General features: G+C 41.2%; 1 protein-coding gene across 1 annotated transcript in view; it reads left to right on the top strand.

Moving 5' to 3' along the window:
- The window catches only part of LOC111575449 (uncharacterized), a 54114-nt gene that overhangs the window by 16918 nt on the left and 23619 nt on the right, over positions 1 to 13577 (top strand). The gene's annotated exons all lie outside the window — the stretch shown is intronic.

The following is a 13577-nucleotide window of genomic DNA, read 5'->3' as shown; positions in this document are numbered from 1 at the left end:
TTGACATTTTGAAACATGGCTAGTGGCTATGTTTTATTATTTCTTGCAAGTACGTGTAGTTTTTTAATAAAAACAACAGGGGAAAACAAATATTTTCAGATGGAGCTGTAGGACCATGGTAAACAGATTTAGTTTAGAGGTAAACAGAGCAACTTGGGGCTTTTCTGATGGGTGGAAGAGGAGATATTGAACATAAAATCTCATTTTCAGACACTTGGGACTGCATTAATATCATTCTTTTAAACCCGTGAGCTTAAGACCACTTTACAATTTACCTCAGGGTGTTCAAACAGCAGCAAAAAAAACTTACCCTTCATAATATTTTACTAAAAATCACATTTTTGTTTTATAAAAATGACACAGCATCAGAGTTCTATTCTACAAGTTTCAGCTTCCACTCAGTGATTATAGCAATATGTGGTTAAATCATCAGTCATAATGTGTGACTCCCAGGCTAAATACATTACATGGCTGTGTCGGAGGGCAAAGGGCAGGTATAGTGGGCTGCTGGGGGGAGAGACGAGGGGCGTGGGGGGGGATGCAGCAACATTCAAGGCTGGCTCAGCCAAACACCCATGTGTGCATGAAATTAGAGTGTCAACATCTGATTCATGCTGCTGGGTGGTGACTGTGAAACAAATTATGTCAGCGGGTGGCAGCGGCAAAATACCACTGAGCTGCAACAGACAGTGGCTCCGTGGAAGTTATAGCAGGCTGTAGGTTCTTGTTTTAGGAACTGTGAGGAAACTTTTCACGCAATAAATTTGAAAAGGTTTTCAACTCACGAAAAAAAAATATATATAGTGAGAATGTATTTTTTAGGAATTGGATTTTCTCAGTGTAGCCTTGTGCTGCAGACAGTGAAATTTTGAAGCGCTCCACTGTGGAAGGAGGTGTCATAAAAAAGATGCAATGGTTTTAGGAAATGGGGTGATAATTGTTTTCAAAGATAAGGATGTATATTGTCACAGCGATGCAAGATTTTCCCAAATATAAAATGTATGTGTTCGATATATTTCATTATTTCTCATTTAATCCATTTTACAATCTGCTAAATGCAATCGACACCCCTCTGTTACTCTTCTTGAATTGTAAGCAGACACAGAGTGTAGATACCACATATTCTTCCATACTGTAAAACCCTATAAGGCAAATTTTAAATGTGTGATTTTTAGCTACATAAATTAAGCAAACATGACTTATAATATAACATTCAATGTGATTTTCTCTCACGGTGCAGCAACAGTCACAGCTGACATATTTTCAGTTTACGGTCTTGTATGTGATGCAACATACTGCCGTATCTGTATGCAGATAGATCACTTGTTTTTGCCTCCATCTATGCAAATGTTGGGCAGGTTGAGACATGGTGAGAGAGAGACGATCAACAGAAAAACCATTCATCAAATTTCAGGCTCCAGTCCTGTCATTCTCAACTTTCAGCGTCTACATCTAACTTGCATGTTTAATTTTAGTGCATAAATGGGCTAAAATTGGCAGGCGTTGGACTCTTCTTTGCTTTTGCAGTGTCCAAGTGGCTGATAATGCAAATATCAAATTCCACTTTGTTAATTAGACGTTTATTTTTTACTCTCCGGTGTTTAATTTGGAATGCCGGTAAAGGGTGTGTTCTGACAGCCAAAAGTGTCTGCTCTGTTCCAGCTTGTCTAGTCTAGTGAATCTGTTGGACTTCTAGGCTATTGGATAATTATATTTAATAATTTTGTTCTCAGAAGAGTCCCACAGCCAGAGTTTGACCAAATGCCTATTCATACAGAACCTCAGTGTGGGAAGTCAGCTAAACGCCATTACAAACAAGCTGCTTTAATGAAGGTACTTAACAGATTTGACACTGCAATGTTTTTGCTTCTCAAGTGCTTTAGCTGTTAGGTGTTAGAACTATAACAGATTCTGTGGATTTTAGCAGCCTGCTATTTCCCCTTTTAAATGTGGGACGAAAAGCTAATTTATCACCTTTCCTTGGGATCTTATCGTACCCTCTCCAGCCGTAAACTAACACTTACACAGGACTTCAAAGGTGCGCTAGGTAGCAGAGGTGAGAAAGGGGGCCTTCATCCACTCGGGGCTGGTTCCTTCCAGAGATGAGATGGAGCTGATTAGCAGGAGTGTGCAGCAAAGCCCCCGTGGGCCAGCAGCTGGAGGAGAACTCCCCACGGGAGCAGGGCGAGGTGTAAGTTTTGACAGCTTCTGTCTCTCCCCTCTGGATACTGCGGGGTCAGGGCACCCTCAGCGGGCCCAGGCTCCGCTCTGGATAGGAAGTCGGCAGTAATTGCCATTCAGCCAGTGGGACAGAAACAGAGACAACAATAACCAGTGAAGAACACACAGCCTGTTTCCTCTTTGTCTTCATGTGTTTGAGGAAGGATGCTACCTCCTCTCAGACAGAACAAAGCCGCAATAAAGTTCTCACAATCCAATACAAGCTTGCAGAAGTTGTTGAGGAAGGCGATCATTCTGGTGATGCTGCGCACTTGGAGCCTCTTCCTATCCCGGAGAAGGCCCAGATGGCTGCTTGTTGTTGCATAACAAGACTGTATTGTTTTGTTAATGTAACTTCATCTGTCTTTGATCTAATCTCATGTTGTCATGGCCAGTGTGAAAATCCCTATTAAGTGCATGATCCAGCACTACGCTCATTGTGATTGTGATAATCTCCTACATTGAAATTCCACTTTGTTCCTTTGTTTCTTTGTTAGTGAACACAATGTGAGGTTAATTAGCAGCCACTGGTAACCTCTGCGTTCCTGGATACTTCATCACAGCTGAAGTGTACTCTTCACTGGGAAACGGGGCCGCTGGCACTAACAAGACCAAACACAAGGCCTTGAGCCAATTGAAAGTAAGCAGAACACAAATGCAGCCCTAAGTTAATCCCTTTCAGACTAACACACAGACCCCAAAAGTATAAACTGTAATTGTCTCTTCACATCATTAACTGCTCTCATCATTGGATCCTCTCTAGCAGTGAAAACACACACACACACGGAGGTGAAAACGGCTAAATCACAATATATTTGCAGATAAGGTTGCCGTTTATCAAACATTAAAAGGCTTTAATCTGATTCCAAGGTGTCACAGTGTAAATTTTCATTCTTCTGTGGCGCACAAGCTTTCAGCACAGTGCATTTATCTGCAATATTGCCCTTCCGCCACTTCAGATCTCCCCATTCCCTGGTGGTCTAATTTATGTTAAGTCACAAACCTCCCCTATGGCTGTTTTGAAATGTTCAGAATGGAGACTGTGTGCTCCAGGTTTATGCCAGCGCCACAATCCCCTGTGTAATTGTTCTCTATGGGAAAGCACATCTCAGTGAAACCATCTGCAAGTCCATGGGGCAGTTTCCTAAGAATGACTGGACTTCTTAGGGGGTTCCACTGCAATCCAGTTTCTCTTGTGAAGCAAGTAATTAATTCAAATCTCAGGAAGTCAATAGCTGCCTGGATCAGAGGCATGTAGCACACAGCTGCTGATACCTCCAAACACACCGCTTGTCTTCTCAGGAAGTCGCCAAACAAAAAAAGGTTACAATGGGTGCACACACCCATACAAGGCTCACGTAACACCACTTTTAAACACGCGATTTTTGTGTACTCTTATCATACAGTACACTTCATTAATCTAATTGTAATGATAGATGCACCGATACACATGGGAAATGGAGTTCTTTATGAATGATGTAATATGCAGTCAATAAACAAGCTTTCAAGGTTCTCTTGAACCTCTAGCTATAATTATTTATCTCTTGTTGATTAGTTTCTTCAGTAAAAGAAATAACCTGCTACATATTAGCTTGCTGTTATGCAAAACATAGATTTAACTTGGCACGGTCTTGATTTATTTCCCAAACAGTCTGTGTTATCTTCAGCTGTGGTTGGGGAACCAAAGTATGCGCAAAGAAGCCCCAGTTTGTGTGGCAGCTTTTGTGATGATGCATTGAAAAAGTGGCATTCTTCTCATTTGCTACTTTTTTTGGCTCATTAAATTCATTAGCAAAAGCACAGAATGATGAAACGTGATGAAAGAGCCAGGGCAGCACTTTAAGAACCACAAATGAACATCACTTGCTCGCTGCCTCCATCTTTCTCCTCTGTGAACTGTAAAGTAGAGCAGACGAGAAGAACGAGTTACTTTGAGGTATTTATTCTTGAAGTTGACCAGCTGTGCTCTCTTCTTCTGTGCGTCTCATTACACAATCGAGAGCAAAAACTTGAATGTTCTGGACTGCTGCGGTCTCTGTTTCAGACGTGAAATCAAACTTGAGTCTCCTCCGCTTGACAGCGTGATCTCTGAGCTGTCAGGCAAGAGATCCGTAGGAGAGGAAAAGCTCGGTGCGTGTGGGGGGAGTGAAAGTGATTCACAGGCAGTAAACTTCTCTCTCCTCTTCTTCTGGAGATGGGGCAGGGCCGGGCTAAATGCCTTGCCGGGCTGCTCCCTACAGCTCATTGTTATCCGGCCAGTGAAGGAAGCCACTGCTGTGCTTCCAGCCTGTCTCTGACAACAAGTGTAAATCAGGATCTAAATAACAAACAGAGTCATGCAAGCCTGTGTGTCACAGTGAGCTTCACAGGGCTTCGCTTTAACCTCGCACTGGCCACCTTAATGACTCTGTCAAAGGGAGCGTGCAATGGTCGGCTAATTTCCTTTCTTTGGCATCATTCGATGGCACTGTAGTGGACAAATGAAAGTGTGTGTGTGTGTCATGGATTACTGGCTGTAGCCAAAGAGCTTGGCATTAAAATATGCACAAGTAAAAATCAGTTTAACATGTGGTGAGGGTGGTTCACACCGTAGACTGGGCTAATATATATATAAAATGAAATTTCACTACATGGAAGTCACTGGAATACCTTTATTCTGACACTGTGGCTCCTTCATGTGTCGTTTTTTCATACCTGTTATGTGATGAACAACTTGTGAAACATGCCTCAGTGCAGGATGATTGACACTGCATTTGGACCCTGCAGCATGAAATAAATTACAAGCCTTATTTATGATTCATTTGTTAAGTATCTCAAATAAAGTGCAGAATGTAACGGTCACGCTAGATTCACAGCTTCGCCTTATGTGTCACTCCTTCATAGAGAATATGGAGAAAGAAAGTTAATGTCTGGCATGTCTGGAAAGCTTTATTTTTTGTTTGCATGTGATTTTCTGACTGTGACTAAATCCTCACGGTGTCACCTAAGTCTCCTTCCACTTGACCTTTGACAGTCAGGAGCGCTGCTTCTTGCCGCTATGGAGTGTGTGTGTTGTGCAGCTTGATTGAGGGCTCTCAAGCACATCAGCGAGTTATGAGTTAACCTCCTTTCTGACATCCTCTCCGGTTTGGTGAGAGCATTGTGCAGGGCTGGAAAAGGGCTTGCCCTTCTGGCCACAAATCAGCGGGAAAAGCAAGTTTGTATCTTCAAAGGGTGGCCCTCTCCCCGTGATTTACAGCCCCCACAGAGACAAAGTTAGGCACGGCCACTGTCTCTGCACCTGGGCCTTTATCAAGCAGCCAGGATGAGCTCTTTGCAGAAGACATTCAAATGTACAAGGAGCAGATTAGGCTGACTCAATCTTCTTTTGCCCGGAGAGAGAAAAAAAGAAAGAGAACCGGCTGACTTCAAAAAGACCCCTTTCCCTCGGCTTCTTGAATGAGTGAAAGGGTTCAGGAATGAAAACAGCCTTGTGTATTCAAAGTGCTAATTCACAACTTATTCCTCTAATACACTCATGAAGCACTTTTAATTGTGTTAGTTCGCATTCCAAAGACATGTTTGTAGCTTTTAATTGGAGGTCTCTTTGAAATCATTGAAATGTATGACTTGTGGGGCCAACTTAAACAGTTCTTATGTGCTTGGCGAGGAGGCTGCATGGCTACTTTTCATTCCCATGCCTGGGTGGCACTCAAATATTGACTATTAAGAGCAAAAGTGCTCCTAAAACTGTGTAAACAGATAACATTAAAAACAATTGTCAATGTAATATCTAAATTAGGTGCATTTCTGACATAAAATATTGAGAAATATTAATGGTGAATGAAAAAAAGTTAAATTATTTTAATGAATTTAGTCAAAAAAATGGTACAAGTAATTTTTAGAAATGTTATTGTTGGTCCTGTTGCTTTTCAAGAACAAATTACTACACTTTTGTAATAACTGTGTGCAAGTGTAATATATGTTATAAATAAATACAACTTTTAATTCCCCCAAAAATAAATTTTTAAGCTATTTTTGCACACCATTCCAGGGGAATTTTATCCGCCACATTTGCACATGTTAACTTCTGTATAAATAAAACGCTAATAATGGTGTGTGTCCTGTGGTTGGGAGGAAGGGGTCGAGGGTGGGTGGGTTGGTGGCGGGAGGGGGGAGCTAGAGCATATCTCTCTGTCAATCTTCACACATGTCTGCAGCGGTCAATAGAATTTGGCAACCTCTGCAAGTCTCAGTTACTTTTTTCAGATAAACTATGGACTTCTTTCTCCTTGAATGAATTCTTAAGCCATTCTGCCTTCCTCTCCTGAATCATCCTTTAATCCAGAGAAAAGGCCCGGAGAACTGGCTGTCATTTAATGCTGCCACTGCCAGGACTCTTAGCTTAAATAAAGTCAGTGTAGCATGAATCTAATTCTGTGGATGTATGGGCCTGGGCTGGTGAATGTTGCGTCTGGAGAGCCAGTCCTCCTCAAAACCTCCGTGCGAATGCCTGGCGACTGCACAGTTACCCACAGTGAAAGGACCACCCACTTAGGATTGAGAGGGGATTTGAAGCTTCCCTGCCTGCTCATTCCTTTCCAGGCCTTTCTGATACTGTTTGAGCTCATCCAATTGTGGCCACTCTTACCATTATTCTATAGCTTGCCTGAAAGCAAGCCTCAATTGTCAATCTTTCTTTTCGGATCATATCCGTGTGTATTTTTGATGCGTCTTGAAGGATTGCTTGACAGCCCTGAGTGCACTTTATTAGATCTTGTTAATAGTTAAGTTCATAACAAATAGACTATTCAAATATTGAATTTTGGCTTTCATTTTTTACACACAAACAGCGCTGACCCTTAATTTTATAAAATGCCTTGATGTACATGCATGGGAAATGAATTCACTTATTTAAGAGTAGATTTAAACATATTTTTTTACCCGTCTCCACAAAAGCGCATTCAGAAATCTCAGCGTTCTCTTTGTAATTTATTGGATAATTTTCTCAATTGCTCATCTTGTTTGAGTTTCAGTGAGCCTCACACAGCATCCCTGGGGATTCTCGCTCTGCTTTTGCCAGTTTTCTTTGAGGTCTTGTATATTTGGATTTCCCGCTTCACTGCTCCACCCCAACATGTTCATTTCCAACTGCCCATCTCCATTTACAACCTGTTTTTATCAACTTTTTTCACAAAGCACAACAAAACAGAGGGAGGAGAGCCTCGCTGCTTGTGGGGGGCTAACACAACCAGGAACATTGTCCATGAACTTCTCCTCATCTCCATCCCCCAGTGTTATAGACAAACAATCCTTTCCATATGCAGTGGAAGGGGTCATGGCGTTAACAGAAGGAGGAATGCTTTGGGGAGAAAATATTGTTCAGCAATGACACAGAAGTAATTTGGGTCTCACTGAGCGATTTCATCAGGGCCTTTGTTGCCTCAAAGTGTTTGACCCAGAGGTCCCTGTCAGCCCTGTTGTTAATGGGAGCCAGAGCAGAGTGACAGCCCCAGAAAGTAAAACATTTTACTACTAATAGTGGGCCTCCAGAGGCTTAGGCATAAATATTTAAGCTCTTCTCCCTTGTCCCAAATACTGGGGGGTCTCCATGGTGCATTTATCTATAATGCAAGAAAAAGAGCAAATATATCCGCTGCATGCTACTAGACCAGCTTGTTGGCATTTTTATCGCAGCGTTGTCAAATGAAATAAGACGGTATGTTAACTTTTGCAAGAAATTGCAGTAATGCACACTGTCACCCACACTCGTTTAGCCTCCTGCAGCTGCATAAGCAAAAATATACACTTTTAAACACACACTAATCTGATCGCTAATATGGTTTGAGGAGATTTCCCCTAATACAGCGCTGCATGGAGAAAAGGTACTAGCTTTGGCCTTTTTCTCAAAGTAAACTTCATTAAAGAGGCTATGTGGCTTGTGAAGGTGGTCTGACGTGCCTTGAATGATGGTCTCCACAAACAAAGCTGCTACACAAGCCATCGAATTATCTCTGTCAAACTTTGGCGTAATCTGAGCTGATCCTCTTAAAAATATTTAAATGAAAACATTTGCACATCAATGGGCTCCATGGCAACCCTGTGTGTATTCTTCTTTGGGGTGCCTCTTTAACACCAGGCTTTAGAAAAGCACATCTCCTCCGTTGTGTTGACAAACAACAAAACAAACAATATTAAATGGAGGAGCTGAAGTTTTTCACATCATTGATGGATAGAGGAATCTGAAAGGCTGAAGGGAGCCACGTTGAATGAATACTCAAGTTTGAGACGCTGGTAATTATGTGATTGGTGCTTTGGGTGTGTCGTTATACACGGGCTATAAACCAGAGTGAGGGCGTTTTGAATAAGATGACCAAGGTTGTGCGAGTGAATCTAATTCAGGACTCTTCATAAGTATTCACTGAGCTGCCTCATCAGTACTTTATAGCTGCATATTATTGCTCATAGTGAGACCTGTGAGGAGCACCTCTCCCCCTAGTGGCGGAAAAATAAACCAGCCTTGTTTGATCTTTAAAATCATCTCCCTGCTCAGGTTTCACTCTTTTTTTTTTTTACCCCAAACAGCTCTGGTCTCCTCTGGATACCATGATAATAAACCGTGGGTGCAACTATTGCAGCAAGATGTGATTATGTTTGTGGAAATAATAGTGCTTCTCTGGTACTTCCTCTTGTTTGCTGGGAAGCCGGCGATGTATTAATATAGCTCGTGGCTTAATTGGGTTTTGGATGGTAGATTAATTAATTTGTGGCTAATAGGCACAAACATGAGAAAACAAACTTCTTTACTTTAAGCTCGGGCTGTACATGCATCTAAGTAAGTAATGTAAATTATGCAGATTGTGTTGATTATTCTGACAAAGAGGTTTTTGTAAGAAGTGCTTTAAAAGATTACTGCTTCCTGGCATTTTATCAATTGCACACTTCCATAAATAAGCTGCAGATTTGAATTATTAGTCTGCTTTGCTCTAACAAATACTGCGCGCTGATTAATGATACGGGGAGTTTATAAGTGAAATAATATCATCAATTTTACAATACGATAACAACAGGACTATAAAATAAACCACAAAAGCACTGCACTTCCAGTTTGTACAACTGTAATACAAGCACGAGTCTTTAAAAAGATACTAATGCTGTCACTTTTTTGGAAGAATGATGATATAAATATCAGTGTTAACACAATAGACGGCTAATTTTAAATGCTAATTATACTTTCCTCTGCAGCTTTCCCAGAAGAAACTGGATCTCTGATGCAATCCCCCCAAAAAAGACACGAGGTTCAGCCCGGCCTTGTAACTCTGCTGCAATCCGTGCCTGCAAACTGATAGCTTACAGAAATAGAGCCCCCCTGGTTCTCAGCATAAAATGTGCTTTAATCAGCAGAACATCAATTAACAGTTGGAAATAAAATGTCACCTTGGTGTTTCAGGGGAGAAGCCTTCTCCCCTCAAGCTTTCATTTGGAAAACTTAAAAAAAAATCTCTTTCTTATGGTAATTTTCTGATTGTACTGTGTGCTCATACCATTTTCATTTACTGGGAGTATTAATTATATTTGCAAAGTTTTAGGACTCCGTAAAGCAATTAGAGCCAAATAGTTGTAGCAGAAAATGTCAGTATTCAAATATGTTTTTCCAGAGCCCTTGATAATCTAAGTTTTGAATTAGGAACTGTTGACAGAGATATTCCTTTGACACAGCCGCAACAAATTAATTGGAATAGACATACTAGTTAGATTGTTTGGAAAATTCAATACGATTTGAATATTAAGATTTTAAAGTGCTACTTTAAAAAAAAAAAAGCTTTGATATATGAAGTCAAACAACCACAAAATATCTCTACAATAGTCAACACCTGGAAGAAATTCAACCAGTCTGCCTTATTAATATTAGAAATAAGCTGCTGTTTTTCACAAACAGACAGATTTTATGGCACAAAGACATGGGCATTTGTGGAATACCATATTTCCTTTATATTTGATGGTGAGGTCAGACCCCTATATCCACTTCCCCTGATCATGTGGGCCAAATAATGGCGTTAGATCTTTTACCTAAAATGCAAGATGTATATAACACTATGCTGAGGTAGGACTGTGCAGCATATATCAGCCAAGTCCTGCCCCTGTGATAATTTTCCGAAGTTAAACAGCCATAAAAGGCTTGAGAACTCTGACCTTCACAATCTAACTAAGCAAGAGAAGCCAATGATGTGGAACAGACCCATCGCGGCACTCACATGATGATAAACTACGCTCCAGCTTTGCTAAAAAATAACTGTATGTCTTCGATGACATATATAGCGCCAGCATTTCAATACGATCCCAATTTATTTTGCACTAAAATGGTTTATTGTCGGCTATAAAGCATATGCAGCAAGAGGCGGAAGGACGAGGCTGCTTCGGTGCAGCGAGAGTGTCTCAAAGGCACATTGTTCTCTGTGCAGCTCAAGAGCACATCTCAGTGATGCGTCTCAGCTCCACTAGAAGGCCGTAAAAAACTATCAAAACTTATAAACCTTATCATTAGTCTGCCTCTTGTCACTCATTCCTGCTACTTTACTCACAGGTAGCTGTTTTCGTTCTGCGACTTTCTACAAACTTAGGAGAAACTTCTGTCATGTGAGGGGAATTTTGGCACAACAAAAGAGAAATAATTTGATCTCATGTGAAGCGTTTCATAACAACCTCACCACCACAAGCGAAGCGTACACACAAATTGAATGAATTTACAGACATTTAGGTTCCCGAGCAGTATTTGTCACTTTGTGTCAAAAAGTTATCATAGAGAGTAAAATAAGGGGGGAAAAAGGGGGGGTTTTGCTTGTTGTGAGACTCATGTCATGATATAGGGTCATTTACAATCCTATAACATATTCAGACACTGAGCAGATAAGCGAGCGATACATCTTTCACCACGCCTGCCCTTCACACTTGTCATAGCAGCACCATAAACAGCATCCATAACAATTGAGTCCACAGAGAGAAAACCTCCGATATGCAGAGGAGCCCGGAGCTAGGGCATTCTTTGCAAAGAAACGAATATATTTTTCAAGTCGCTGTGAAAATAGGAAAAAAACATTCTTCTCTCGAGCAGCGTATTCACGGCAGGAATTTTATTTTGCAGAAAACAGACCTGTAATCAATGAATAATGTAGTGTTTAGTGAGAGAAGCCTGTTATTTGTATTGTTATTATTGTTGTATTATTTGTACTTGGTATAAAGGAAGTCTTTACAGGTCTGCAATTAATCACAATTAAGAAGATTTTGACAAGAGCTCGGGGACAGAGCAGACAAAGCCCTCTTTCTATATTCCCAGGGAGGCTACTCTGAAATGATGGGAGAGGTATGCAGGCAGCTAATGAGATACGTTTTCCAGTAAGGTCTTGTTATGATCTTTGGTTTCCTCTGTGTTAAGGGAGATCATTGAGGGTTACAACCGCTGGCTGGAGAAGGGAGGACGCACACCTCCTTGTTTCTCTAAACCTCCTCCTTAGATCTATTACAGTGCATTTCACAAGGCTAAGTACCATTTAATTTAGTTGCCCTCCCATATTTATCTTCTGCCTGTGATTTATGGGTTTAGAATCTCTGCGCTGGAAATGCAGGGTATGGCTTTCACTGTGTCGGTCCACAGAATTTCGTGCTATGTTGCATGAACAGCACATCCCTCCTTTGAATAATCATTAGTTCTATTAGTAATGTTCGTCATCATAATTACATTTTTCTGCGTGTTTATATTTGTGTTGTTTTTGGTGCAGGTTTGGAAATTAGGTGTGGCAGCGAAAAATAAACACTCAAAAAATGTCAGAGCTGCTTTTCTCAAGATAGTAAACTTAGTCCTCAGACTTGTGCTGTATATCCCTGACCATGTACAGCACGTTATCTTTAGCAAATCCTTCTCTGCCCAATACATATTGCATTCTTATTAGCATATATGTGCATTTTGTTACAGTGTTTATGTGCAATTTTTATTTTTTATCTTGATTTTTCCTTTCTTTCTTTCATTTGCCTTCATTTTGCATGCACTATAAGAGCTAACCACATTTCATACGCCTCTGAATCCTTCAAAAAAACCCAAAACTCTACCACTCATCTCAGATATCTTTAATTATTCTTTTCAGGAAGCTTTAGTAAACTCATACAATCAAGACTGACCTCAGTATTGTTGAATTAAACACACACACAAAGTACAAGCGGGCTCTGTTGTACTTACAAGTTAAAAGGCGGCGCAAACACCCTTACCTCTCAAATCTTTCAGCTCCAGTAACACTGATAAGGCAGAGGTCAGTGACCTTAACATTGAGGAAAGTTCCTGCTTGTCAGCACATGTGTGTTTCTGACTGTCTGTCCTAAAGGTGTGGCGAGCTGACTGTTTGATTAAAGTCCTGACTCTCTTTAAAGTCCAGAGAGTGAGAGATAAAGAGGTGCCCAGGTGATGAATGGCCTCATCCCTCAGTCCACCTCTCTAATTTTACCTTTTTGAAAATGAAACCAGCTCGTCTGCCTGTGTCTGCGCTGGTAGTTAATTGCTCCTCACAAGCCACATTGAGAAAGTGGATGTCAAAGCGAGCATACCATCTGCAGCAGCTGCTGACTGGAGGCTAATGCCCCGAGAGCATGCATACTGTCCTGACACTGGCATTTCTCACTCCGCACCGTTCATCCAGTCAGGAGCAATAACACCACAAGTTGAATAATTTAGCCATCGCCTCGCTGTAAGTCAGCGATCATCCACAAAGACAGCCGGAGGAGGGACGGCCTCGGGGTAAAGTAGTTTACACATGTTCCACTCGGCTTAGATGCTCCGAATAACTGGTTGAGCGAAAGATCAGCGTATTGATTACTGTCATTCTGATGGTCAAGATAACAAGCGTGGGATTTCATTATAAGACTATTATGAGTAGCAAATAGTGGAGATTTGTTGAGTGATCTAGAGAGCTGTCCCACTTGGCGAAGAGCTGAATTGTGTTTGATTTCATAAATAATTGCAGTCATCGGGGACACACATTGTTTTAGGCTTAACCGTGTTGTTTACCCATGCCACATGTCTGAGGGAGAGACACTGTTGTGGATACACATCGCCCTCAAGGAATCTTACCCAGGGCCCATGGTTGGCAAGTGTATTAAAGGCTTTTCCAGGGTGTGTGTGTGTGTGCGCGTGTGTGTGTTTGCATGTGTGAATAAGTGAAGGAGAAAACTTAAAAGGGGAAAGAAAAACAACACACATCTAGTACTTGAGGTATTTAGGCGAGGCTGTAAGCAAACACATCCGTAGCTAATGAGGCCTGGCATATGGAGTGATCATTGGAATACATCATAGCTCACTGTTGCTACAGTGCAGAAGCGTTATGCTCCATCGC

This window comes from Amphiprion ocellaris, chromosome 3 (assembly GCF_022539595.1).
Source record: "Amphiprion ocellaris isolate individual 3 ecotype Okinawa chromosome 3, ASM2253959v1, whole genome shotgun sequence".
In the NCBI taxonomy this organism is placed as follows: domain Eukaryota; kingdom Metazoa; phylum Chordata; class Actinopteri; family Pomacentridae; genus Amphiprion; species Amphiprion ocellaris.
This window is presented reverse-complemented; position numbering and strand designations above follow the sequence as displayed.